This window comes from Plectropomus leopardus, chromosome 9 (assembly GCF_008729295.1).
Source record: "Plectropomus leopardus isolate mb chromosome 9, YSFRI_Pleo_2.0, whole genome shotgun sequence".
Lineage (NCBI taxonomy): Eukaryota > Metazoa > Chordata > Actinopteri > Perciformes > Serranidae > Plectropomus > Plectropomus leopardus.
In genome coordinates, this window is record NC_056471.1 from 24,575,534 (window position 1) to 24,602,598 (window position 27,065).

The 27,065-nt window shown below is 38.6% G+C and overlaps 1 protein-coding gene across 5 annotated transcripts in view; it reads right to left on the reverse strand.

Moving 5' to 3' along the window:
- The window catches only part of enox2 (ecto-NOX disulfide-thiol exchanger 2), a 240,416-nt gene that overhangs the window by 95,305 nt on the left and 118,046 nt on the right, over nucleotides 1-27,065 (reverse strand). The window contains exon 1 of one of the 5 annotated variants that reach the window (XM_042492835.1): nucleotides 6,389-6,413. The exons of the other annotated variants lie outside the window; for them this stretch is intronic. The gene's annotated coding sequence lies outside the window, so the exon portion shown is untranslated. Of the gene's footprint in view, nucleotides 1-6,388; nucleotides 6,414-27,065 lie in introns of those variants that run through there. 5 annotated transcript variants of the gene reach the window in all.

A 27,065-nucleotide genomic window follows, 5' to 3' on the forward strand; every position in this document is an offset into this window, starting at 1 on the left:
AAGAAAACAACAAAGTAAAGATACAAAGATGACAGAAGAGGCCTGAAGACAGTCAGGCCTTTTGGGAGATATGAAAAGAAAAATGGGAGAAACTCCCTCTATCATTTCTCTTTTAATCACCTTGATGTATTCTGATTAATAAATGTGTTAATAAGAGTGGAGTTCACAGAGATTGATGGAGAAAATGCAGCTCCTGCCTAGACGGAGCAGGATGCTGACCACATGTCACACCTCATCATGTACTGTGTTGGTTGCTACAAGGAAAAAAAAAACAAGTTTCACATGGAGGCTGCAAAAACATGGCTGAGATTCACAATTTTCTCACTCAGACGTGAGACAATTTTTTTTAAAATCACATTTTTACAGAGACCATTTTTATAAGCTTGTCAGGTATAACACCTTGGTGCATGGTTAGGAAGATTTTTTGGTGTATGTAATATTAGCGTAGCTTGATAGCAATACAGAAGCTTGGTATCTATCCAAGTGTAGCACAAATTTAAGATGAATTTTAAAAAAAAAAATTGGCAAAAGAAAATCCAAATTTGCATGCGTTCTCATTCACTTGTATGATGCAAATATTGGGAGCTACTTTATCAAGATAAACAGGAGGCAGCAAAAAGGAAAGCCTAAAAACATCATCTTAAAAAAATCATAAACTCCACTTTTTGCAATATTTTTTCCACAAATTCTTTAGCGTTTCCATTCAAGTTTACTTGAAGATACACAGAAAAAGAGGTGGATGTAAACACATCTCTTTCTTGCAAAGTGTGTGTTTTTTAATGTTAGTTCTTATCTAGTTTCTTTGTTTTGGCAATAGAACAACAAATATTTTAAATGTCAACAGTTCATTTAATGATCTACCATAAAACTGGATGGATCTGGATGTATTAGGCCAATGCTGAAAATCAGCCTTTCTGGTTATGATAGATTTTAGTATGATTTTTGCATTGATGTGATGCATTTTCTTGATTTATCAGATAGTTGTTCCAATAAAAAAGAATAAATCATCCCTGTCCGCTTATTTTATCCATAAACTTTTTCTGAAGTTATATTTCAGGTTATATTCCAGATATACTATGCTGATGTCACAATATAAAAAACGACATATATTGTGGTTGAGGATTTTGTCCTCATCATTCACTGAAACTGTTCCACAGGTGGCAGAAACACGACAATACACCAGCCAAGCCAGGCGAAGAAGATCAACTCAACCACGATGTTAACAAATACAAAAGTTTCATAAGTTGTTAGACCTCTAGGATATATACTGAGTGTTAGCAGAAACATTGTTTGTTTACAAGGCAGCTCCACAGGGTACCTTTAAGTCGACGGGAATCTTTTATTAGATATTACAACAATTAATGTGTTACAGAGGCTAAGCAATGTAAAACAAAATGACCTGCTGTAGAAAGGCTGACTGTAATGTCATTACTGAAACTAGAAGAGTAATGATTTTATACTGTTATGGAAAAAAGTAATTTCATTACCCTCCAAAACTGGGTGAGAGACATCCTGAGGCATTTTCCTGCACAGAGAATTGAAACGGTGCGGCGCCTTGTTCACGTTCTGTGCTGCCTTAAAAATGTGATCATAATACTGAATCCCTAAAGACCTGCCGAAAAATGAGCTGCATGCAGAGACAAGGCTCCATTACAAATAAATCCATTGCAATTTGATGGCTGAGAGTGAATCTATGTTGCCTTTGTGTCTAACAGGTGACCGTTGCTTTAGTGAGGTGGTGGCAGCGGAGGTTGTCAAATCAAATTACTGCCTCTAAAATTGGATTGGAAAAACTAACCTGAGCCCAATCCACAGCAGAGGTGACTGAAACTCCAGCTCTGACAAAACACTAAAAGAGTAATGCATATCCAAACCGCATTATAGTCCAATCAGGCACTCACGCTTATAAAAATGCGACCATTTGCGGTACTCATAATTTAGTCCTGTGAGTCAGAGTGCACCAAATCCTACACATCCTCCGCAGGACTGAGAACATTCATTAACTCGCTCACCTGCAGCAACCCTCATCTGAATATGATCAATTACGTTCTTTACTTGCTCTGCTTGATGACTAAATCCATTCCAGCAAAAACATTCATATAGCTCTAGATACCAGTCTTAACCTGATCAATGAAGGGAGACGAGTCACAAATACACACCTCATCAAACTGCCAATCACAGCAAAGCAATCGACAGCAATCAACAGCGAGACAAGCATGGACGTCAGCAATGTTGTTTATGCACTGAATCCGCATTTTACCCATGACCCTTTCACCTGAACAAAGTGGCTTGATTTCTTTTAAAAAAAACAAAAGGGACAACGTAACCTGTTAAATTATTTAAAATTCAGCTAAAAAAAAAAAAATGGGGGGAAAAGGAAAATACATAAATAAATAGATAAAACAATTAATAATTATTTCGTTTTCTGGACATTTTCCCTATTTAATATTTTTCTAATAATTTCATCCTCTCTTTTTTTATCTTTCTTTTTTTAAAAGCCATTTTCAGGTCATGTTCTTTCCTAATTTCTAGCTACTTTGTGGGATGTTTCTTACCAAGGTGCTCAGTGGCTTAAAAAAAAAAAAAATTTTTTTTTAAAAAATCAAACCAATTTGCTCAGGTGTCAGAGGTTTAAATGCATGTGAAAGGTGTCTGGGCGCAGCACAAGAAAAATGATGTCGTTCCAGATTTCAAAAGGTTAATTAACAACTAATTTTCTGTTTTATCTTTAGAGCTACACCACACTGAAGTGCTCATGTGTATTATATTTAGATGTTTTAATTCTCGCTCTCTGAATGTGAACAGGTGGTGCAGGGGCATAAATTCACCCAAATCTGCTCAAGTCCCAACAAAATCTGCTCTTACTGCTATCATGTTTACATTAAAGAAAATAAAAATCACCCTTTTATGCATTCATCCCCACAAATCACCCACACTGGGCACGACTGAGTAATTCTGATGACATAATAAACCCACAAATTAAAGCTGCTCTGTCAAGACTCCAACAATCTTTACCCAGCAACTACAGCTAAATGCCTAATTACAATTCCCTAGATTAGTTTCAGCGCTTGGCTTGCCGAATGCTGAAGAAGCCTCTTTTAAAAAATATTGCATGATTAGTCTCGGTTATGAAGCAAAGACTGATGCAACACGAGTGCACATCAAGAGCTGCAGAGCCAAAAAACCCTGATATGAAAACAGTTTTCTTTATCGATGAATTTATAGTATTTTACATGCAGTGAAAGAGAAGAAGAAACAGCATCTTACTGAAGACTCTCCTGTGCAGAGGAATAGTAAACAACCTCAGTTTCTATGGCCTTATCAGGAGCTATTTTAATACAAATAGAGCAGAGACACTTGTGTTTGTGTCAGTGTTGTCAAGGAGGAACATCCGTTCCTGGACAGGAGCGCGACTCTTTCCTTCCTTATCGGGCCGAGAGAGAGGTGACAGACAAGAACAGATTACTCTGATTATCTTGGAGGAGCGGAGCGAGAGAGGGATGAAAGCGTGTGAAAGAGAGAAAAAGAGGAGAGATCTCAAACAGAGCAGTGATCTCACCACATCAATGCTATCAAAATACTCAAATAATACGATGCGAGGCCGTCTGTGGAATCTATAATACAACAAACACGGCATGACTGTGAACTTTTTCAAGGTTACAAGGAAACAATAGTGTTGATCCACTTGGACTTCTGGTCCAGCCACTACTGGACGTAAACAGCACATGAAACACTTCAGTCCTCCTGAACTGAAATACACACTGTGGGAAATGGTGACATTCGTTCTAGGATCTTCATGCTCAATGGTAGTTTTTTGGAACAAGCAATGTTGAGGGCAAGCAAATCCAAAGGACTTTCACAGGTGCTGGATCAAAAAAAAATCAAACCAAAGCAAGAGTCATACAAAAGTTCCGCTAACTGTATTAAAAGCTCCCAGTAACTTTTAATTGTGCAACGTTTGGCTCTAAAGGAGATCTTCATCAGGCATTTTCAGAGGTAGGTTGTTCTTTTCCATTGGCACTAATGGCCACGCCGACTCAAACCATGCCGTGCCCATTTTCCTTTCCTTCATCAGTTTAAACATGTGAGATGTTAGATGCAGAGCTGCAGACAAATGACTCTTATTGCACCTCTGTAAACAGCTCACCTCCAAAAAACAAACCTCTTAACCTGTCGTGCTGTGTGGTTAAAAAAAGAAATGCAATCCACATATTACATGGTTTGTTTCTTTAGAAAAGCCATGCACTTTTATTTTATACAGTTTGTACTTCGTCGAAGGGAACAACCTGCCAGTGAGCAGCAAGGTCCTAAAACTAATTTCACTATTTCCCACAGTGTATATTTCAGATCGGGAGGTCTAAAGTCCATCGTCTCATATGTTGTTTTTCCTGCAGTAGTGGCTGGACCAGAAGCCTAAGTGAAACAGAAATGTTGTTTCCTAGCAACCGAAAGACGTTTTGAAATGGTCTATAAAGGGCCACATGTCTGTAATACTGGTGCTGGTGAAGAAATCATTAAAAACTTCCCGCCACACTGCCTGGTGAGGTTACTGAATGCTAACATGGGTTTGACCGGTGGCCGCATTGTGAAGAAGAAGTGTAAGCAGTGAAATGCTCTGCTGTGTCTGGACAAAGTGAAGTGGTTTGGTGGTTTGAGATGGAAATAATCAAGCTTACAAGACTTGGGCCTTTACTGTTGTTACTCCCAGATATGCTGCCATTGGATTCTGACATTTTTGATTGGTTAGAGTAAGAAATATTTTATACTGAGGTGACATTGATAGATTTAAGTCTTCATCTGCAAGTAGAACAAACTCAGACTGGACTGAGTTCAACTTGAAGGGTTGCAGAACAAAAAACAGAGCTTCCAGTTCTGCTGCAGAACAATTAAACTGGCTTTACTGCTCTTGAGCCTCAGCAGACAATGGGAAATATTTAGACATTACGTCTTCCACTATTTGCTTAAGTGATTTCCACCATGATAACAGCCTCAGGGCGGCCCCCTCACAGGTTCTCCACACAGTGGGAAAGGTTATGTTTATGTACGTTTTTAACGAATGAGCAGGGGGAATTCTTGAGTTCATTCTTGAGCCACTATTATGCTGAATCACACAATTAAAAAAAAAGCTTTCTCTCTTTCTCTATTATAGTTTTGTGTTTTTCATTAGTTTCAATTGTTTCATTTTTAAATTTTGTTTTAGATAAAGTTTAGTTTAAGTAAGTTTCCAAAATGGGTTTGCTCATTTAAGCTGCATTTATATTGTTTAAAAACAAAATTGGTTTTAGTATATATAATGAAATTATAATAAACATATACGCCAATGTCTCCTGATGTTTGTTGTGTTGACACATTTGACCGGGTTGATGAAGACTAAAACTAAAGACATTTCCTGTATATTTTTTTATTTTGTGTCAGTTTGGTTTGTAAGTAGACAATAGCATTTTAGTTGTCGTTTTTTCTCTACAGTCTAGTTTTATTTTCCGTCAACTAGAAATGTTTCAGACGATCATATGAAATGATTGTAAGGACGTTGTGGTGAAGTTCTATCTAAACTTCCTGATGAAAGCTGAGATGCAACATCTTTCCTGGATGATGACACAAACATGAAGCACCCAGAGAGTAAAAATGAAGACATACTAAAACCAGATTAAATAAGCTCACAAATAAAGTGAGCAGGTTTTAAAACTAATGTTTGAAATCTTGCCTGGAGCAGACACTGAATCTTTCAATCAGTATCATAATAATCACAATAGACGATGCCAGGTGTGGTGAGGGATCTAAAATTTTTATGTTGTTTTCTTAGTGATTCCTGGCACATTTCATGAGTTTTGAGACCAAAAATGTATTTTATGTGATGTCATTTACCTTTAAACACATAACAGATTAGTCTGTTGTACCTAATGTGAAAAATATCGATCATTTCAATTCTGTATATTTATAATTATTTCAGCACTCTCTTTCCGAAATATCAATACACCCGTACAGCTGTGATGTGTTTTTTTGCTCTCTGTTATTATTAATGTTTACTAGTTGTTCTGCTGTTCTTTGCTACTGACCAAGAAAAGAAAGGTCCTTGTTGCCATTGTGTGGTCATGTTAAAGCCCAAAGTCATACATTTTTTTCTGTGGTATCAAAAAAATATATTTTTCAAGGTATAGTATTAGAGTTAGAAGTTCCAGTATTGTGACACCAGTTGAACCTATTTAATGCAATCATCAAAAGTGAAAACATCTTTACGAAAGACACTACTGACATCTACAAGCAGGAACAATACTTCATTGCTAACAGGATGCAGGAGCACACTGATTTTAGCATTGATCTTAATGATGTAAGAAACCAGCTGGTCCTAATCTGTAAGAATGATGAGCTCGAGGAGACAGGAAGTTACTTTAATGAACAAGTTTGCCGAGATGGCAGCTGACATCCTTCTGTCCGCGCTGACAGCAGTTCAGATTTACCCAATTACAGAGAAGCTGATTATCGTCCTGAGTTTCTGCCACACCTGCAACACAGCTGGGGGAATCTGTGAGACAAACATTAAGGGTGGGAGTAAGTCTTTTTTGCATTTGTTGGCTTATTAATTTGAGCATGCACAATGAATTACTGAAGCACTGTGTAATATACAACCCTTTTGTCATTTGCTGGCTTATTAATTTAAACATGCACAACGAGCCATTGAAGTGGGTCATGAAACAGCATGAAGCTTGATGCAAAAAAAAATGCTTTAACACCATACACAATGTTTGTGATGTGCATTTCAATCCAAATATCTGTCTTACATTTATGCTGTACCCGTTTATAAAAAAAAACGGGTCCAGCAGATCTCGTTAGAGAGCAGGAGAAACAGCACCTCATTTTAATGTGCCAATGATGCACAGCCTCTATTCCACTGTGCAGGAGGGGGTCGATGAGTGACAGCGGTAGTGACTATGAATCTGAAATATTTTTATGATGGCCAAGCTGTCACATCAGTAAATACTGATTTGTGAGTGTGCAATCTCATACACAGTGTGGTGGAGATGCAAAGACCCTGACTCTATTACCAGAACAACAATCTAAAGAGGAGAGAGGTAATTGGCAATTTGATCATTTTAAGTGAGTTGTGCAGAACGAAGAGATGAAACCTGGCGTTGAATCCTGCAGGACCTGAGCCAGTAATTTATGTGATGCACATATTTAAGAGCATAAAAACCAACTGCTTCAACCAGATGAACCACATTTAAGCCTGTGTGCATTTACTGTATGAGCAACCAGGGATCAATATAGCATCCTATTACTTTTATTAGATAACACGGACGAGACTGAAATTAGCTTCGACACAGTGAGCCTCATCAGCGTTTGTCTTGACAGTAGTATAGTTTGAGCAGCAGGAGCAAGAAGATACTTTCCATACTGTATGCGTGTGCTTAATTATGAACAGGACATAAAGTTAGTAACCAACAGATATTGTCAATTAATCTGCCAGTTGTTGACTTGATTATTTGTTTGGTCAAAAAAATAAGTCAAGAAATGGTAAAAAGTGACAGTTACAATCTCCTTAAAGCTCAAGTTTACATAATCAGCAAATGTCTTGTTTTGAGACAAAAGAAAAGCAGCATATCTGCACAATTTAGAAGTCAAAACAAGGTAATGTTTGGCATTTGTGCTTAACTGTGGAAATGGGTTAATCATTTGTTGATTTATGGACTTTTATTTTGACATTTCTCTTATATATTTCCATTTTTGCTATGCTGTTAAAGTGCTGTTAATACATTCCTTTGCAAGTTAATGCATAATTGTGTAGAATTTGCACAATTTCCAATAAAACCTTAACAAGAAGTTAAGTCACTATTTTATTCGAAAGACTCTTTAGGTATATGTTGCACCATCACTATTCTTTTTCTTCTGGACGATCTCTGATTTTACTTTTGATTTTGGTATTTTTGTTATATGTATGTCATATTCAGTTACTTTCAACAAGTATTAAGTGAATGCAGTGATATTCTTAAGTTTGGGATATAAAGCTTTGTCTATTTTCACAGAAAGACTGTTTTTTAGTTATTTATTTTATGAAAACTTGTATATACTTTGTGATGTAATAGTATATTATGCGCTCTTCTGCCACTGCTCATGTTATGCACTTTTCCCTGAGATGGCACACGGAGAATTTTATGCAAGAGATGCCCCATTAATTTTTTGTTTCTCTACAAATGCAGGGCCTTTATGCTGGTGCCGTGCAACCTGTGTTGTAAAGTAACTACTTACGTGTAATTAAAATACAAAATAAATATGTCATTAAATTACAGTTACTTATCTTAATGGTGGTGGTTACAAGGGGTTACATTCAAATATTTTTGTTTAAGTAAAAACTGAATATAGAACATAACATTAATTCTGTAGATTTGCATCTTTTCGTTGGGCAATGTCTTCTTTTTGCATATTTTTGGACAATTTTCAGCTTTATTGCCTAATTAAACACATTTTTTTTCCTTTTTTTTTTTTTTTTTACAAAAGATGTCAAATGTAATAAGTTGCATAACTTTGTCAGAGTAAAATAGTTAAATGATAATCTGTGACACTGACTTAGATACAATACACATCTATACTTTGAGTAACATGATCAACATGTCACCATGTCCATTTGCTGAGCAGCTGAGGGAACCCAGCCAATCGAAAAAGGTCCAAACAGACTATGGCTGTTTACTACGGTTTTTGGAGTAGTTGTGAAACATGATGCTGTTCCTGCTGACCGGGCTCGGTGGCACTGCGGCCTGGACTGTGTCTGTTTTTATCACACACCGACGAGAGCAGTCACAGATCACCTACTTCTAAATGGTGCCACCAGTCAGACCACAGATGCTTCAACTCTGTCTGTCACTGCCCTGTCTTTTATATTTTCTCTTCTTTTTTCAGTTTGAAAAAAAAATAAAATATATATACACAAACTTCATGATAAGTCAAAACTGAAGTGTGTAACATTTAAGTGCCCCTTAAAGTTAAGAACACTATCAATAAATTATCTACTTGAGTCTAACACAGCAGGAACATTTATAAAAAAAATAAGGCCCAATTGAAATCTGGTTTTGATGTGAACACACATGGTCAAATATTCCTTTTAAACACATTTGCTGTAAATGAATTCCACTTTGATGTGACCAATCTCAGAAAGTAATACAACTTAAAGCACATCTAATTAGAATGGGACTGGATGAGAGTCCCACATGAGAAGTAATTGCAAAAAATTCCTGCAGCGTTTCAAAGAGTGCATAATTCCACAACAGCAGGGTGTAAAATTTGTATGTTCTAATGATAAATTCACAGGGTGCTAAATTTTCATATGAGCCAATCTATTGAGACTTCAAACCGGAGAGACGAATGTCATGGTACAGAATTTAGATAAACATAGAGGTTAATGAAATCAGACAGCTGTGTTCATATACGTGCTATATTAATTTAACTCTCTCCCTCATCCATTATGACGGAACGTGACTTATCATAAGCAATTTGCACGACTTCGAGCTCCCCTGCAGCGCCCGTCTCTTCAACAAACAAATCAAAACTATCCTCAAAACAACCAACAAGAAAAACACAAGGCGTAACAAGCAATGTTGTGCCGCTCTCAGTGGTTTACACACAGACAAGTGGAGACTGCACGGACCGCCTAAATGACTAAATCTCCAGGGTTAAAGTGAGAGATATAGAGGGATGAGGCGAAATGACCAGAAAAAAAAAACCAAAACCTTAAAACCAGCAGCTTAAAATTAGTCCAGTTAGTGTTTATCGCCCACCATCTCAATAGATTCACTCTAAGTTGAATTAATATGCATTACTGGAAAGCAGCTCAGGGTCCACTTAAAAGGGATGGACATTTATGCTTCTTGTGCTAATCAAGTCTTACTTCATCTAACAGCCCATTTGACTAATACTGATTCTTTCCCAGATGCCTTTCATCCAATTTACAATTTAGACAATTTAGACAGACACGGTCCTAAAATACACACACTTGCCGATTTTCAACTAGCTTTGCATCATTACAAACTACATAGTAAATGAATTATGTTAAACTTTGCTTTATTTTGCCAGTGCCCACACTATATGTCTGATTTTTCAGCTCAAATCACCTTTTGTTTGTTCACACTACAGATTGTACTTCCTAATTTTTGTATATACACAACCACAGACACAAAAGCACCTTTTACACTGCCTGTTTAAGGTGGGAATATCATGCTGCTATGCCGTCAAACAGTAAAACTAAGCAGTGTTGATAAAATATAAACAAATATTCTGTTACTGTGCCTATTTCTCACCTAAAATGTTTTAAAAAACAAATTTCAGAGCACTGTTTAATAGTAATATGAGACCTTTTTTTTTTAACTTCTGCAGCCAGGCAACTAGCCTTCTGTCACCCACCAGTAAGAGCATTTATTTGTCCGTTAAGGCGTAGTGCGTTCTGGTAGTTCTGGTTTTCTGCCTGCTGAGCAAAAGTGAATGCTGCAGTCCTTTTACTTTGTGTCCTCTGGTCATGTAGAACCAACTTCAAAAGTATCTGTGTCTTTCTGCTGCATGGACAGCCTAGTTTTGTGAAGAGACCATATACCCAGCAGTGAAATTCTTCTTTATATGTAGTCTTGAAGAAAATCCAAACACCAATCCACACAAAATGCCACAGCACTCAGGAACATAAAATGCAACAGTGCATACCGTGTGTCTGTTTGGGCTGAAATTCTGCCATGGGCATTTGTTAAATGTCATATCTCTCTTCCTCCCTATATTCAATGTTTCCACCGTCAAACATCTAATAACTACAAGACACTGCTGCCAGTACTGCGTGCAACAAGTCATCTTTGTGCTTTCTCTGTTGGCTCAGTCTCCCACGATATATCTGAAAGAGACGCTAATGACCAAAACACGATGCCAAAGCAACAGAAAGCAAAGACAGAGGATCAATAAAAAATTCTGAAAGCTCTGCTTGCCAACTGAGGATGGATCAGATGGTGATTTGGATGAGGAGAATAAAAGAAAAGCCTCCAGATTCAGGGCGAAAACAATGCATCAGATCCAAAATGTGCTATAGCCTATTGTACAGAGCCGGCTAAATCAGATGGGAAACTGAACAGCTGTGCGGTGTAATTGATCCCACATGTGGTGTCGAGCAAGAAAGCCGACTCAGACTTAAAATCCCTCTATGTGCTCAGAGGTTAGTGCTCTCTCAAACAATTTACAGCAGGGACATGAGACTGGCATCCGTGAGTTTACTGTTCAGACCACTGAGGTGAAGTCTGAAACCTCTGACTCAGAGCTAGTTTACAATCAGAGTCTGCTCCAACTCCTCAGTGCACCTTTCACCGGTTTTGACCTTCAATATCCAAATCAGTTTCATTTCAAAAGGTCATAATCACCTCATGAAATTCATTTCAAAAAATTAAAACTGAAAAAAACAGCAGTAATCAATGCAATGAGCTCCTTGTGATCTGATGTGAACTCCATCAGTACAGATACTTTCCTCTTCTCTTGTGTTTACTTTTAATGTCATTTTCCTGATTTTAAAGGGACAGCTCACCCAAAAATTAAAAATACATATTTTCCCTCTTATGTGTAGTGCCTTTTATCAGTCTAGATTGTTTTGGTGTGAGTTGCAGAGTGTTGGAGATATTAACTTTATAGATGTCTGCCTTCTCTCCATTATAATAAAACTAGAAGGCACTTGGATTGTGGTGCTCAGAGCACCAAAAAAACATTTGCAAAACTCAACAGCAATGTCTTCTTCCAGAAATCATGCTCAAGATAATCCACAGACTTTGGTGTAAGCAGTTTCATGTTGGAATTATTCTCTTTCCACCATACTACAGCTGCCAACAGCATTACTCTGCAGAGGGAAGTGTGCATCTACTCGTGGACGAAAGGCTTGTGGTTGTGACAGCGCGAAATATAAACACTAATGGTGTCCTGCTCAGCTGAGCTGCAACGTTAGCTAGCTCAGTGGTGCTAGCTGAGCTAACAGTAGATGCACGCTTCCGTCTGCTCCGTGATACGATTGGCAGGTATAGAGGGTAGAAAGAAAATAGTTCCTGCACTAAACTGCTCACAACGGGATCTGTGGATTATCTTAAGTAATCGGGTCCTGATATCTGGAAGGAGACATTGCTGTCAAGTTTTGGCCCTTCCAGCAACACAAGCTGAGTGCCATATAGTTCCATTATATTGGAGAGAAGGCAGACATCTCTACAACTGATATCTTCAACACTAAGCAGCTAACACCAAAACGGTTTAGACCTAAGAGGAAAAATGTGTACTTTTGAATTACACCCCCTTTAAATCATCTCTCAAGACAAAATGAGGTTACAGGCATTAGGCATGGTTTAATCGCCTAACTCAAGTCTTGATTTGTCATTAGGAAAATTCTTTTATAAGAGTAAGAAAGGACTTGGAGGAAAGGGAGAGTCACAGACAGATCCACAGCCTTCCCCCTGAAGATTCACAGACAGAAATCTCTAGAGTGACCAAGTGTGAAGTTCTGAGGGCCTAATTAATAACATCCTCAGCACTGTCAGTCCTCGTGTCCTCCATTGTTCCCCAAAAGATATGGAGGAAAAAAAGAAAAGAACACCCTTTCTCTCTATACAGTGCGAACATATATTTTTATTCTAAGGAAATCAGAGAGCACATCAGGAAGCCAGAGGGAGATCCCCATCAGACGACTGACGATTGGGACAAAGATGATGGCACAGAACGGAAAATAGAGAACCCAGGCAATGACTGTTAATATGGCCTCCCGAGGTAATGTTAGGAGGTGAATACTGAAGTACAAAATTGTGTTTAAACTTAAACTCAAACTTTGCAGGTACATCAGAGAATACTTGTGTAGCTGTATAGGCACCTCACTTTTCAGGACTCTACATTATTCAGACAGCCTGTGTCCAGTTTGTAGGAGTTTGCTGTTTAACAAGTAGTCACTACACGGCTAAACCCTTGTTTAGCACAAGAGACACAAATTGAATGTGTCTATTGATGGCTGAAGGACAGCTTGACACCCTCTAGGAGCAAAAACAGGCTGGAGAGCTTCTTTAAATCTGTTTTCTCTCTCCTTTGAAGTTTAAAACTGTCAGAACAAGAGACCAGGGCCTTAGAAAAAAAGCTGTGGGACTGTCATTTTTTGTTGTGGTGGAGGCAGTAACAGTGCTGTAAGTCCTCGCAGCTTGTTATAGCATGCCACGCTTGGAGAGAAAACATCTTTGATGGTCATGGTTAATCAACAGCTGGAAAAGTCCTGAAGCAAACTTTAAAACAATTAAGTCTATGACAGACACTGCTTTTTTCTGCAATTCAGCCTCCTAAAAATAAACTGAACATCCATCGAATAACCTTGAAAGCAGTCAGTTTTATCTCTTCCAATTGAGAAGCTTTCTCACATCACATTACGATGCTTAAAAATAAAATTTGTTCTTGCTTAGTCTATAAAATTTCAGAAAATGGAGAAAACTTTCATATACAATTCCCCAGAATCCAAGTTGAAACGTTCAAATTGTATAAAGAGCAGCTAATAGCAGTTGGCATCTATCGAAAAAAAAAGAACAGCGGCTGTAAATGTCCAATAATCGGACAAACAATGAGGTTCATTAGCTTATTACTATCCAAGATCAACAGATCAATAGCCATAAAACAGGGACGGAAAATGATTGTTATTGACATGTTAAGCCATTGTTATTGTTTATAAAGGTCTGCTGACATGCATGTTATATATCACACCAGAGGCTGATGCTGCTGTGTTAAACATCAAGCCCCCTCTTTTGCGTCCACAATGCTGGCATGCTGTCTGAAATTGAACACTGGGGCGGTATGATGCCATTGCTGTTTGGTTCTGTGTAAAAATGCAAAGGCAGCATAAAAAAGGGACTTTGTGGTGGACCTATAGCGCAATCTTTCTGTAAAAATGCCTGTAGCTATGCTCTAAATGTGGCATTAAACTTCTTTAAACTCTTATTTTCTCCTCTGTTCTGCTGGTATCTCAAGAGACAAGGCAAAAGGTACTAAAACATAATTGTTTCTGAGATTGAGACACTATATGAAAGAAATACACCACAGATTTGCTACTAAACATTTCGTTTTAAATGTGCCTGCATGCTGCTAGAGAGGCCTGCATATTCCGTCTCATGGGAACTCAAGGTTTTGTCTTCCTCACCCTATATTGGACGGAGAGGACCCAAGGCAAATGCCTCCACCCACACGGTTAGTATTCACACACACCCAAATACCCTCCCATTAGACTCTGGGAGCTGTAGCGCTGTTGAAAAATATCAAATGAAGCACTTTGTCCACAAGCTTCCTGTGCATTCTAATAACAGAAGCATAATTAACTCCTCGAGATCAATAAAAAAAATAAATTAAAAAATGCATGCCTGTATCCTCTTGTGTGGGATGCAGCCGGTAAGCAACAATGGCCTGCAGTTCAAGGAGGACAGACAGGAAGTTAGGTAAGGAGAGAAGTGGGGACTTTAAATGTATTAATTACACAGAGATCTAGGCTAAGGACACAATAGCACAAAAATCTCCTTATCAGCAGTTCCAACTCAAGCCCAGGAGACTTCAGGCTACTTCTGCCAGCAAAAACATCTGCTAAATCTATGAGTATGGCCGGAAACATGACCAAATGGAATGAAGTTTCCACTGAAAAAATGTGGCTTAGATTCAGCATAGTCAGCTGTATATTACTGAGTACAGAACTGGGGTACGGCAGAAAAATTAATCTTTGTGACATGACAAGTCCAGAGCCCCCAGGACCTGGACATAAGACGCTAAAGGTAGATAATTAAAGAAGGGGTGCATTACAGGATGTACTGTACCTCATAAAGGAAAAAATGTGGGTCATAAGCCACATCCTTTTCCCTGCTCACAACGTTCAACTTAACTGGGACCCGATTGGGAGGCTACCATTCAGTAATATTAGCAATGCATCTAGTGATAACACTAGCTGATGTTGCGTAGTAGGCAAATCCAGCATCCCTCAGTGCATAATATATTAAACACATGCATCACAGTGTTGCTATGAATGGCCATTCGATCTATTGTATTTCTATTTATTTCATGCCTTTCCAAGCCTCTGAAACTATAATTTCAGTCAAAAGCAGCTAAGAAGCTCTATCACTGTACTATCTGTTATATGATCCACACAATGTTATCTGTTCTGCACCCAACAGACACAGTTTGCAACTAGCTGGTGATGATAGGGTGACAGTAACAGTACATATTGTACCTGTAGTACTCATGGTGTTGATGCTGATGACTATGATTGTGTGCCAGCAGCTATACATATTGTGATTGTAGTTTTGATGATAATGTTGATGTGAGAGTGACAGTAAGAGCATATATTGTACATTGTATATTGTATATTGTGAAATATTCTAAGGCAAAACTATAATAGTGTGTGTGGTTTCAACAGTTTTGACAAAAAGAGATCTGGTAACATACACTCACAACTGACCAACACAGTCCATCTTACTTTGGCATCACATTTTGATTTAGGTGCACAGAATTCATGACTTGCATTTTTCCAAACCAGCCTCAATCAAACCAGTGAAAAAACACACAGACATGCGTCTCTTACTGTTCCAACTTTGGCAAAAAGAAATGGTGTCCATTTAGGCCTCCATCATTCACAGTAAGAAACTGGTTGTGAAACGTTTTTGGGTCCATTAAGCAGAATTTTCTGGGTCTAAAAGTCACAGCCAGTATGCCGATCGCTGACTGGAATAGTATCTCTGGAAAACAAGGTTCAAGCCCTGGATTTAGCCCCGTCCGCCCACCGACTCCTGAGCTGTTGTCATTGCACCATGCTGCTGACTGCTGCAGCAGCTGACAGCATCTTATCAGCAGCTGCCAATTACAACATGGGAATCTTATCAGCGGTAGCCAATTAGAACCAGGGGAGTTGCTGTGAGGAAATGTCAACAGCTCAGTGAACTTGCCAGGGCTCTTATCTGGCCACGCCTTTCCATCCAGGCAGCCAGCTTTGAGTCTTCCGACACAGTAACGACTACTGGTGCAATGTTGTGACAAGAAGGGCTGGAGGTACAGCAGGGTTTCAAAAGAGCAAGCTGCCCAGATACACTTCACACTTCCTGAAAACTGCAATATTTTAGCAAGTTTCTGACAGCTGAGGACGAGAAACCCACAAAATTCTTTCATTATTCGCTTGGCACCAGCTGTGTGTGTGTTCAGACTGAATGCAAAAGCTTGCATAAGATATTAAAACCTAAATCAAAGATAACTGAGAAGCATAGAACACAATGCATTGTTTTTTTGTTTTTATAAGACAGGCTTCTCGGATTGATTACAGCCTAAGAAAGAGAGAGTTTACTTTCTCCTTTTCACAGCTTCTTGACATGGATGACAGGTAGGATGCATTATTTCTGCTTATGAACATCTGTTCGCCATCCTCAACCGAGGAATCAATGACATGCGTCTGCATCTCTTCTCCAGAGCAACTAAAGACCCATAAACAGCAATAGACAAATGCATTGTTTCCGTTTTTCTGTCTATTTATACAGAGCTGATCTTATCTTTTTGTCTTGATTTAGACTTCACATTGCACAAACTGAGCTTATTTTCCTCCAGAGGTACTTTTGTTATTTTTGTCATGTTTTCAATCATTAGATAGAATGTCGGGCTGCAACTAACAAATTTTCATAACCAATAAATCTGCTGATTATTTGGTATATAAATCATTTTAAGAAAAGATGGAGAAAAAAAGACTTATATTAACTTTCCGGAACTCTAACATCCAAAAATGCCTTTTTTTAATTTAATAGTTGAATCCTCAGTTTCAGTGATTTTTATTAGAAAAACTACATCAAAATTCTCTGACTCCAGCTTCTTGGGTGTGAATCTTTTCTTTTTTGATTTACTCCTGACATGACAGTTAACTGTACATTGAGGGCTTTGGGAAAGACTGACATGCTTCACCATTTTCGGACATTTTATATTGAAAAAACGGCCGACAGATTAATGGACAAGGAAAAATAACCGTTATTTACAGCCCTAAATGAGACTGGGATGTCTCCATGACTGTGAGTTGACTGCCTTCATAAATTGTTGTGTTTGTATTGTAATATCTATTCTGCATTTCTGAAATCATGCCCTTAACAAGTAATCCCCCCTTATTATTTTTTTTATGCTAACTTTTTTCACCACTTTCTGACATTTCATAGACCAAACAATTAATCAGTTAATCCAGAAAACAATCAACAGTGAAAACAATCATCAGTTGCAACCACAGCCAACATTTCAAACCTCAAAGATTGTCATTTACAATGATATAAAGCAAAGAAAAGTAGTAAATCTTCCTGTTTAATAGGCTGTTAACAAGGAAAAGGTTGGTATTGTTTCATTTTTTGTGTTCAGAAAAAAAAAAAAAGATTAATCCAGTATCAGAATTGCTGATTATTTTTCTGCAAACTGACAAAAAATTTCAATTCTAGTTAAATTCATTCATGAATAAAAAACATTACAATCTTTGCACACAGCCTCATGGACACATCAGTGAAAGCTCCTAAATTGCTCCTTTGTTCACTACGCTTAATGAAGACTAATATTGACATGTTTTCCTCAGCCTTTTTATCACAGTAGAATATTTACCTTGACTGGCACTGTTATGAAATTCAAATTTTACTAACACGATCGATACTTGACAAAGAGTGGCAACACAAAAGAAAAAAGCAAGGCGAGACCTGATGTTTTTACCGTTACTCAGATGACTGTGAGTGTGGACAGGCACATTTCAGCTATCATCAATTGCATGATCGGTCATGAAACTTAACGGACACATAACAGTACGGTCTGGCCTTTAAGACCAGATTCTAGCAGACAGTGACCTCCACAGAGCCATGGAGCATTGAATGAATCATGGTCTGGTGCTTTCTCTAGTAAAGCTTTGGAAATGGAGGTCACTGCAGTTACTTCAGTGGTTCATCTTTTCTCTAATGGCGGTATGGTTGACTAGAGCCATGAGAGATACCTGCAGTGACAGCAACACAGAGCAGAGCATCTGATGCCTTAAAGCCTTCTTGCTTGAAATAAAAACAACAACACCACAGCGCAGACGTCTTTTTTTTCTTACTGAGTGGTTAAGATGTACACATTTCTACTGCACATTCACAGCAAGGATTAACCGCTGACCCAAAATATTATGGCTTTAAGTGGGAGAAAGGCCAAACCACGACTTTCTCTGTATTCAGCCAATGTGTGCCTTCAGGGCTCAACATGCGTACTTGTGTATCGTTGTCCATATGTTGACTGAGTCATTCGTTTATTTCTATTTCTAAAAGCACTCCGAGCAAACTTGCTGTGTATCTCTGAAAAGTGATTTCACAGAGTTCAGTTAAAGACATTATTTCACATCACATATCTGTTGTCTGTATCACAGAGACAGAGATAGGAAAGAAAGCCTTTGTGTTTACAAAAGTCTACAAAACTAATTTAAAATGAATTTGATATATTGTTCTGTCTTATTAGCTTACTATCTGTTTTTATTATCATTTTATCCATCGCCTTATGTTGCTTTGTTGTGTCTGAAACTTTTTATACCTTGGTCTTGGCCAGGTTTGAGGCCTCAATCGTTAATTTTTGAAAAAAAATCTAAAATATATTAAAACTAAAAACTAAAAAAACTAAAAACTTGGACTAAAGTCCAGATGAAACAGCATTTCCTAGTTCCAAGTGTCTAGCTTCATTGTCGTGACCAATTACCATATGAAACTAGTTAGGCAGGCAGGATATCACGTTGGGGGAATTTCATTTGATTGCTGAAAAGGAGGCATTTCATAAGGGTCATAACATTGACGCCCCGACACACAACTCTTACAGATAGTAGAAACTACAAGGAAAAGAGAGATGAAGTCATTTGTATGCTTCAAGTAATGTCAGTTGCTAAAGCAGTCCGTTGTAAAAAAATCTGGAGCCGTCACTTTTAAGACCTTCCTCAAAGTAAGTAAATTCCAGCCAGCAGACCAGTAAACACGGTGTTTTGGGGGAAAAAGTGGGAAAACAAAGACACACTTACTTAGCATGCTGTTTCCAGCTAGCTAACTTAATCTTAGCACCATGCTGCTAAAAGTTGCAGATTGACTGATGTGTGATGATGATATTATTGGTTGAAACTGGTTGGTGCTAGCGTACAAGAGCACATCATAAAATGCAGTTTTACAGGAAGAAAACATGATTGTATTCTTGTAAAAGAATTCTATTTTTTTGGCACATATTTGAAAGTAGATGCACAATAAGACTGAAGGATGTGATCTAAATGGGTTTAACAGGCATTTTTCAATTAATTTCAAGTTTAAAGCCAATCTGCAGATTATTTTCTCTATTGATTGTTTCATTTATAAGATAGTAATTTGCCTGTTACAATTTTCTATCATGCAAGTTGTTTGATTAGCACGTTTTTATTGCCGGTTTTGTCTTCACAACTGTTAAAAAACAAAACATATATTTAACCTGCTTTCACAGAAAAAAAAACAGCAAAACAGTAAGTTTTTCCAATTACTTATCTGTTGATCAACTGATCAACATTAAAGTAAGAGACAACATTGCACCTGAAAAAGGACCTGCTCCCTTTGTAGTTATAAACCATTTATTCTGAGGTAACGAACCACAGCAGTTCTTACTTTCTGGTGATTGTAAACTAGTAAAAACAAAGTTATGAATATTATATTCCATTTCTGCCAATAGATGCCCCTAAATTCAACACAATTGACCTTAAATTGACCATTTCGGCTTTATTAGAGACACCCATCCTTCAACTTGTCATCAACATAAAAAACAGGACAACGAAGGAAAACCATCTGCAGCGTGACCCATCATACACTTCTTTTATCCTAACCATGGCAAGCACAGGTACTGTCACACATGCATACAATTTGGCAAGACAATGGGATGGAGAAGACATTTGCCTGAAAGCAAAACAACACCCCGTGTAAGATGACTGGGTGGAATAATAGACAATAGTGACAGAGAGGGAGTGTAAAGTTGTTACAGCAAATCTCAGCTTCCCTCCCAGTGGCTTTGACAAATGGCTCAAACACCGTTTCGGTCAATGCCATTACTACAAACTTTGGAATTTAACAACCCTAATCATGTGGTGTGCTGACTTTAGATTAAACCCATTAGCCCTCCCTATACAATACCAACACCTGCGGGGGAAGTCAAGCCAAGCAGTGGGACGTCAACAGGCTGTTAACAAAGCCACCGCCTTGTTGGTACAAACATCATTGTGCCACAATGCCTCGGGGCATCCACAATGTATAAGAAGTGACACATCAAAAAGCCAAGATTTGCTCCTACATTACTGTTAAACTGTACTCAGATCTGCCACCATCTACATTTCTTATCGATCAGTTTAACAGGCATATGTATTTAAAAAAACACTGCTTTTATAAATAAGCCATCATTCAATTTAGTTCATCACTTAGATTGTGTCCCTAATATTTCTTTTTACTGATGCCGCTGTAGGATAATTAGGTCATCCATTTCCAACAGAGAATTACTTCCTGTTTCAAAAGTGTACATCACAGGTCAAGTCCCATGTGCAAAACCCGTGCACACAACGTTCACAGTGTAACGAGGTAAAGACGATCTTATGAAGATGAAACAATGTCAACTTGCTCCTCCGCCCACGCGTGAGGACGATATCCTCTCTGAGACAACGGCTAGGGAGAGAATGAGGGGGATACTGAAGAAAACAAAGAGAGCATAAGCAGCGTAAGTCATTGTTAGAGAAGGAGCTTGTTTGGCATATAATGACACTTTGGCAGCACAGAGTGTATTTGTAGACGTAGTAGAAAGAAAAAGACTTTCTTCAGATCATCAAGCCTCTCAAACTGCAGACAAAAAGCACCTGTATGACATAAGTTTAGTTTGTCTTGGCAGCTGTTGCTAGAGAGCGGTGAGATTGGTGCCCTTTAGAAAATACCACTGAGTAAGAAAAAGGTACGTCTATTAATAAAGTCTGGTCAGCAACACTTAAGACTCAAAAGAAATTGAAAATGAAAGACAGGAAATGAAGATAAAAAGAGAGGTTCAAGAGTCAAATCTGATATAGATGAATTCCCATACTTAATGTGACTTTTGCATAAACAATTACTGGTGCATATAGGTACACAGGATATATATTGAAACTGCATTGTCAATAGTCTATTGAACACAAATCTATATTGGAAATTGTCATTTCTAAAGCAGAAACACCAAAACTTTATTGTTTCCAACTTTTCAAATGTTAATATTTACAGCTTTTTCAGTCTACGGTAGAATAGTAAAATTGAATACCTGGATGTTAAACAATTTGGATGGCAAAGTAAGACACTTAAAGACATCACCTAAAGCTCTGGAAGATTACAGTGGCAATTTGTCACTCATTTCTGACATTTTCTGAATGAGAAAATTATTAGTGGATTAGTTGGTAATGAAAATAATCATTGCTTGCAGCTGTAATTTATATTGAAAACTATATCCCGTACAGCTGACACCTTTTGGGCGATCGGTTGGTCGATATACTCCTGACGGACTAAATTCACATTGGTCAGACAGTCACTGGTGTTACTTTGCTCAGGCTGTGTGTCCAACAAAGCTTTTTTGTTTCCCCAGCTGAAGTTTTTGTTGTTTGGCAATTGTACGTGTGTGTGATGTTAGGTCTTTGTAATAATACCCCCCCCCCCCCAATGTGATTGGACAGCTTAGTAAAAAGTGACAGTGACAAGCGCAGCATTATAAAAAACAGCCACTATCCATCTCTAAGCTCTTATTCTCAGAAAAAAAGGTTAATAATCACAGAGGAAACTCAGTGTCACATTCCTCAATATGAATTTATTTAACAAAGTCTCTAAAAAGACACTGCAGCTCAAGGTTATATTACCAAAGCTTCTGAAAGGGATACGATCGCACCTCAGCCCGCGCTGGTGCTGCACGACAGCTAGTGTTATCTTTTGGTCAAAAAAAGTAAGTTTCCCATATCTTGCATTCAAAAGATATTTAACGTTAGTAAAGTTCTGTCATGAGACATCACTGACCCCGGAGTTAACTTCCATATGTCAGATTTTTCTAATCAGTCCTGGTAAACTCCGAGTGGGGAGACAGATAGTAGTAGTTTGTTTACACATAAGGTTACACGAGATGACATTTATTTGTAAATTGCCTGATCGGGTAAATACAGGAGGCTTTCCGCTTGCCCCACAGAGTTTACCTGCCATGACTGAGCGTTAATGTTGAGCCCTGTAGAAACGCTTTGGTGGACACACAACACTAACAGGTCAATGCACTGTGGCAGACTTACTTAATCCAGAGATAAAATGCTGAATATTTCCCCCTATCGACCAACTGACTGGTTTAAAAGTAGGAAGAATTTCAGTTGACCAAGGTTTTCCTGGGTTGGATACAACTCTAATATCCAGAGCAATATGTAATGAAAAAGATAAAAGCAGCACATTTCTTTCAAGTCTGTGAATGCAATTGAAGGCAGTTTTTTTTTTTTTTTTTTAACACTTGCACCTATAGTCGTTTTCAGGCAGTAACATTAAGACCTCAAAACCACATTTTACTGCTGTTAAGTCATAAAACGGGGACTCATTTTCAATATCTAACAGAGGGGAGGAGGGGATCCTTCAGTGAGCAGCTGAAAGAGAGCAGGGCGTAGCCTCAGGCCAGTTATAGCAATTAAAGCACAACTACACCTGCAAAAATAATACAATGACTGCCTTAAAGAAAATGTTATTGGCCATCAATCCAACATCTTGAGCAAGTAGTGTCTCTTTCACAATTCCCTCTTTGGTCCAAACACACTCATACACATCTCTAGTTGTGTATACTCTTGTTTTCTTTACTCTTTTTTTTGAGCGCACTGCATTTCCCCTGACAAGCAATGTGGCGTGTAAATAAAGTTTTGCTTGCTTACATGCTGTGTTTCTTCAAAAGCAGTCTCACAACATGGTCAGACACAGTGCAGCCTTCCCATGCCATTTCATTGAGTTTTTACCAAAAAATAATAGAAAAAAGTCGAGTTTGTACTGTCTGTCAAAATGTGATTCCACTTTCTGTATCCTGGCTCTGATGTCTTATGTTGTGTCACCTAACTTGGCTTTCTGACATTAACAAACACTCCCTCGGTCGTGTGTAGGCTGGTACAATCATGCATTAATTATGGCTGGGTGGCACACTATGAGGGAAGCTCAACAGGCCTCCTGATGCCCAGTGAGCTGCAGGAATAACAGAGCAGAAAAAATCTGTGGGGATTTCCTCTCAGAGACTTCTGGGGAAAACTAGATACCCTGAAGCACTAAGCAGGAAGTGGCAACCGAGAGCTGAGATAATCATTCTGTTTACTGATTAGACCCCATTTAAACTTCCTTTAAACAGACCCCTCAAACTTCAACCTCAGTTTGAGATTGTAACCAGGTGTTGAAAATGTATAAATGCAAACATCTGTCAAAATATAAGCTTTACTTCCCCCAACTAAAACAACATCAGTGAGTGGTCTGTGGAAGCTTCTCCACTTACAGCCTCTGCCCCCCTTTCCCCCGTGGTATGCCCCCCAGTGATAATGGCAGCTAAAGTTACACCGGCATTAGCTGTCGTTCTCCCTGTTGACAGCCTATTTCATCACCAAAGGGCTGCAGTGATTTCAACATATGTGATCATACAGAAGGCGCTGTTGTAGCATTTATCTGATCAGTTCTACCACTGAAAGGTGCGTGTGGGTGAGACAGTGTTTATCTGTATGTATATTGAGGGAGCAGCTTGTAGACAATAAAAGTTTAATCCTCACACTTTGCCCATAAATGCAATTAATCATGTGTTACTGTCAGCATATGGATAGTTGTTCACTAATGTTAGCTGACATGTTTTTGTAACTGAACTGCTGAAGTGCACAAGTTGTTATTCTCTTGGCAATTTGGCAGTTATTAAACGGCTTCAGATGCATTACCACCAGCTGGACTGAAGTGGGGCTGACCCTGATTTGCATGAAGCCTGGGAAAAACAAGATGGATTGTAATCAGATTTGCAATCTAGCCAACACAGACACTAACATGTGACTATGTGCAGTTGAAATTCTTCTCCTGACATTGTTTCAAGTCATCGAAATGACAAATTTAGAAGATTTTTCAATGAAATATAAATCCATTCATGGCTTTAAATAGCTTATATGTAACTCTACACCTTTGCTTCATTTAGAGTGAGCAGATATGCAAATTAGTTTTTGCAAGGGCTGTCTATTTTTCAAAAAAATCAAGAGTAAACAGTTTTTTAAACTTTATACATATTGTTCAAAATAATTTGAATATGTAGAGTAAGACAGCTGCTTTGTACAATATCAGAGTTTGAATAAACTTAGTTACTTTTCCGTCTTTCCGTGTACAACCCAAAAAACTTCCACACGCCACCTCTCAGATGCATTTGCGTCAATATTGTCCTCTCAGAATGGCTTTGCTAACCAGTGTCCTCCATTTTCTTCGTGAAAAACAACCATAGCGTTTTTGCTTAAGCTTAATTTACTGAAAGGTTAGGAGGGCACAACAGCTCAAGCTGAGAGAAAAATTTTGAAGGGGCCCCTGCTGGATCACTTCAAATGGTCTGTTGCACGTAAATACTGTAAATTTTGAATTTGAAGAGGTCATAGCAGTTCGCAAATTAACTATGTTTGAGGATATGGTCAAATTTTGAATAAGAAGAGACAGCCCTTGTCCCCACCTCTATTTCCACCTGCCTCTCAGCCACTCGCCCGGCAGCTCGGCCGTCCCTTCGCCTGCTCACCGCGCTCCACCACATTAGTAATGTATAGGTAATAGATAACAATAGCTGATGGCTTGACTATATTATCAAACAGTACATATTGTGCTGCTAATGATCGAAAGCTCTGACTAGTAAAAGTGAAAGTCAAACTGTTTCACTGTAGCATTATGTTGATGACATGGGAAGCCTCGCCCTGCAGGTTGACGAGATTGGTTGTCAGAATCTGTGTTTTAAGATTGCTGCACTGCAGTTCCAAGGCGGAAATGCTCCATCATTGTGATGACTGCTTATTTCGCTCATGATACATCTTGTAAATTATAAAAGAACACAAAATGGGCATGTTGATAATGTTCTAACTTGATTTTCACTGGTGGGAGTAAATCTCATCTGGATTTCATCCAAACATAAAGTAAAAATGGGGCCTTGTTGATAGACAACAACGGACATTTTCTAGACAGAACACTAAAATACTAACATGGATATTCCTCCAATAGCATTTGTTTCTTTTTTCTCCTCATAATTAATCAGAAATGAACAAGCACAAAACGGTGTTTCAGCTGTGTGTATCCAATCATCCATCAGCCCACAGTTCAGTCAGATAAACTGGGACGGTTCATAATGGGTTAATTACTATTCACCTGAGCTTTTCTGCACCGCTACTCGTCAGTAGCCTCTCACAGAGCCATGTGAAATGAGGGGGCTTTGAAAAGAAGGTGGCAGGATGATGACAAAAAAGAAGAGAGGCAGAGGAGATTTTCAGCACACTGGTTTAGAGCACTAATGTCAGGCAGTGAGAGGCAGCTGGTGTGGATCAGTTAACCCGGCTGGAGGCTGAGAGAAAAGACAGAAGGGCAGAGGAGGGGGAGGTTGGATGGAGGGAGAGGTGTTGATGGAAGAAAAGAAGAGCCGCGGGGTCTCTGTGATGAACATGCTGCTGTGAGCATAGTGCTGGGTAAAAACAGGGAGATTCCTACAGCTTCTCGCTGAGGTAACTGACGTGAGAGAGCAAAGACGATACCAAGAGAACAGACACAAAAAGCAACACAGAGCGCCCAAAAAATATTTCCCTCGCTTATTGTTTGCTTTCCCTTATAACAGATTTAAAGATATAGAAAACTCCAGCTCTGTGCGTATGTAATGGAGAGCCGAACATGTCACATGCTGTATAATATGGTGTCGTGTTATATCTGGCCAACATTCCCATCTTCAATTATAGCAGAGGGAAGAAGTATTGTAATGTGGGCCCAATGGTCTCCTCGTACAATTTAAATGAGTTCAGAAACACCAGAGGTTAGATGAAACCAAATTTAGCTTCATTTATAGTAGACAAAGCTCGCCCACCTAGACAATATAAATAATTCATCGGGTAATCCGACCTATCCCGGAGAGCGGTTATTCCTCTGTGTTTGTGGGGCCGTCTTCTCAGACGTGCAGAAATCTGACAGTCGCCGGTGGCTTTATGAGAAACACTGTAGATTAAACCTCTCTACAGCCTTTACATTTGTAATTGAACCCTCTGAGCCCTTAAATCTCGGGGCATCCTTTTGTGTTGGAGAACATGCCCTCAACAAGAGAAAATGACAGATTTTATTTTTGCTAAAAAAAAAAAGGAGAAGGGTTGAGATAGAGATCAAGTGCTGCAGCCCTCTTTTAAAGATGTATAGATAAGCCATGAGAGCATTTTTTACTTTAACTTGACTTTCTCTGCATTTGTTTTCAACAGCCTTTTAATTCAACAAAAGCAATAATTCATTCATTTATTCATTATACAAAACCGCTTATCCTATTCAGGGTCTCAGAGGGGCTGGAGCCAATCCCAGCTGACACTGGGCGAGATGTGGGGTAATTCAGACAGACAGACTATCACAGGGCTGACACACAGAAGCCTTTTTTACACTGCCTGTCCAAGGTGTGAATATCACGCTGCTATGCAGGCTTGCTGTTCTGTATAAAAGACATGATCGTGGAATGGGGGAAAGAATGGTCTCACCTCAGAGGGTAAGGAGCTCCCAAATTTCACTGTTTTCCCCAAATGGCATGTACGATTGCTAACAAAGAAGGTAAATGACGGTTATTGTCATGTTATGTCATTGTTATTGTTTATGAAGCGCTGCTGACATGTATGTTTTATGTCACACAACAGGTTGACACTGTTGTGTTTAATGTCACGCCTCTTTTGGTTCAACAATGCCGACATGCAGTCTATAATTACACACTAGAGCAACATGATGCCACTGATGTTTCGTTCTGTGTAAAGTTGGTTCATTTCGTTCTGACGTAAAGAAGGGACTTCCCATCAGGCCTTAAGCATGGTG